The 3096-nt window shown below is 28.7% G+C and overlaps 1 pseudogene; it reads right to left on the reverse strand.

Annotated features, from left to right (window-relative positions):
• Positions 1 to 1115: 1115 nt before the first annotated feature.
• On the reverse strand, positions 1116 to 2130 carry LOC107004334 (annotated as a pseudogene).
• Between the last annotated feature and the right edge of the window lie 966 nt (positions 2131 to 3096).

Here is a 3096-nt window from a genome sequence, read left to right on the forward strand (position 1 = left end):
GGAATAAGTGCATTAGGAATTAAGTTGTGTGTTACAACACAACTTGTTATGTTCTTTAAGGCGTAACTTGTGGTAGATTAAGATACAAAAATATAAACTTATACCGAATATTTATTTTTTTGTTATTTGGTTTCAAAGATATATTTGATCAAATATCTTTTACTTAAAATATTGATGGACAAAGACTAAAACTCATCATATTTGAGGATAAAAATTAAGATGATCCCAAAATATCGACTTATGAGTCCACTTATACTGGACAACCAACACAATTGGCATACATATATTGGTTTATCTAAAGAAACAAAATGATGCTTTTATATTTGAAAGAATAAATTTTAATTTTGAACTTTTCGATCTATCATTAAAAGAGATGATATATATGTCATTTTATACAGATTTATAATTTGTTTTAGGCTTTTTTATATTTCTTTTTTTAAAAAAATCTATACTTAATCAAATAATATCACATTATATGATCTGGAACAACGAGAGTAATATAATAGTAATAATTAGTGGTCCAATAGACATGAAAATGAAATTTTTAAAAAACTTTAGCAACAAAGAAACACATCTTGTCATCCAAGATAAAAGAAAATGAGAGAGAATTGGGAGACGAATCTAATGATGATGATAATTGTCATTATTTTATTATTATTGTCATAATTCACTATCATAAATTATAATGATTGTCACTTATATGAGTAGTTAAAATGATTTTGTTACTCGAATAGTCATTCAATTATTAAAAATTATGTAACAAAGTCATAATTCTTTTGTCATAAAAAAATCACTCTTCCATTAGTATTTCTCTCTAAATCATTTTGATCAATTATTCAATATTTGAGCCCTAAATTTGTTATTTGGCATTTGGAATTAAATAATCTCAAAATAAAAAATAAATGTTCCCAACCTCATTGACACCCCCGTAGTACTAGAAAAAACATGACTTCTGGTGAAAATAAAATAAAGAATATGAATTTAATACTAAATTTGAGTAATAAATAGTCAAAATAGTATTACGACAATAGAACTTTTGTTGTTTGTTCTTGTTATATTACTGTCAAATGCAACTACTGCAATATTGATTTTCAAAATAAATAATTGCACTCAATTGACAGTATAGCATATTAATACCTAGTCAAACATATGAAAACTTTAATCCAGATCCTTCAAACTTTTCTGCTATGGTAAGATTGAGTTTATCACTCATATTTGTAGTAAAATAATTCTTCCAATCTCCAATTTCTCCTTTACGAAAGAAAAAATTATATGCCTCTCCAGTTGAAAACTGTCCATTTGTATTCACTTCCAAATTTCTCAAATTTTCAAAGCTACACAGTTTTAATATCTCATCCACCACTCCACAATTTTCTTCCTCTATGGAAATTGGACATTTAAAGAATTCAGCCAAGCGTTTAAGCTGAATTTTGGGTTTCTTTTTAATTTCTTCATACATTAAGAAAAGTATTTTGGTAGGCTTTTCTATGCTTTGTTTCCAATAATCTAACACATGATTCCAAAATGGACCATAAAGGCTCACCCCCTCACAGAAAAGATCAAACATTTCTTCAATGGCATTGATATTGTTGTGATGAAGTAATAAATTGTTTGTGAAATGTCACATAGAAATAAAAGTGTCCCTAGGATTTCTACACAAGTAGACAAATCTGGTTTTTGAATCCTGGACTGATTTTGGCAATGAAGCAAAGGGCACATGAGTTGCCAAGATTCTAGGTGAAGTGAAGGTTGAAAATCAGGGACTTGACCATCAATATAGAGCTCATGCTCCAAGAATGGAACAAGAACATGAGGGTTATTGACAAGTAAAGGGTGATTAGGTTCAAAAATAGGATGTTTCACTCGATTCACCAGAGCAAATAAAAGTGATTTTAATCAAGTAGTTCCTAATTTTGGAGTCTTAACAAGAATGATATCACTATCTTCGGCTTGAAATTGTTGTTGAAATACAATCACACCTTGAAGAAATCTTGGTGGTGTCCAAAAACCTTGATAATTGTAGATATATGATCCAACCCATCCTTTATCTTTTGGCAAGATGGAGATCAATTTCTTACACTCTTCACTTAGAGTATCCTCCTGTAAATATTTGGGAGAAGAAGTTGTCATGATTTTGAGAATTGATTGTTTTCTTTAAGTTTGAGGCTTTTATAATTGATACACATGAATAATACACTTACTACTATCAACGTGAATGTTTAGTCATACTCATACATTTCATGTGACCTCACTACTTCACATATTTCGTGTCTTACTATTAGTAATAATTATACTTTGATTCACTGATTTGATTTGTCAAAAGAATGCTATTAATGTGAGTGTGTTAGAATAGTAGCGAGGCACTCAAAATTCATGCAGTGTTTTGTCATCTTTGTCAAGTAATGATTTTAATTTCAAGATGAATTTTTTGGTGTTTATTAAATTACTAATCTTTTTAATTTATGACCATGAAAATTTAATCTAAACAGAAAAATTAGTTTAACTATATTATCCCTGATAAATGTTGCACTCGTTTTAAGAGAACATAAATAACATGAATATTTTACTATACTATCCGTATTAATTAATGCACAATTTTACTGGACTTGTGAGTGATTTGTGAAAATAAATAGTCAATATTAAGCATAATTTTTTTAAAAAAAAAACTCTCTTCTGATATGCTAAAGTAAATAAATTGTCACACCCGAGACTACACCTTGGAAGTGGCCAGACCTCGAGAACTATTGATGGCTCCCAAGCAAAGCACCCTTAGCCTTACTGTCTGCTTAGAGGAAGACCTACTCAATATTGATAAGTTTAAAACATTGAATGAAAAACATTAAGTCAAATATTGAGTCTAAACTATATAAAAATTATGAATTCAATATATAGTCTTTTTTAAAGCAAAATTAAACATCTAGGAAGGGAAAGTAAAATTAAACATCTAGAAAGCAAAATTAAAAATTATGAATACAATATATCTAAAAATTATGAATGCAATATATAGTATATAGTCTTACCCACGTTTCCAGAGTCTTCCTATACTTTGCCGGTGTATAGAACATAACTAAACTGATGGATCTACTATACAGGCTC

The sequence above is a fragment of the Solanum pennellii genome, chromosome 11 (genome assembly GCF_001406875.1).
Source record: "Solanum pennellii chromosome 11, SPENNV200".
NCBI classification, from domain to species: domain Eukaryota; kingdom Viridiplantae; phylum Streptophyta; class Magnoliopsida; order Solanales; family Solanaceae; genus Solanum; species Solanum pennellii.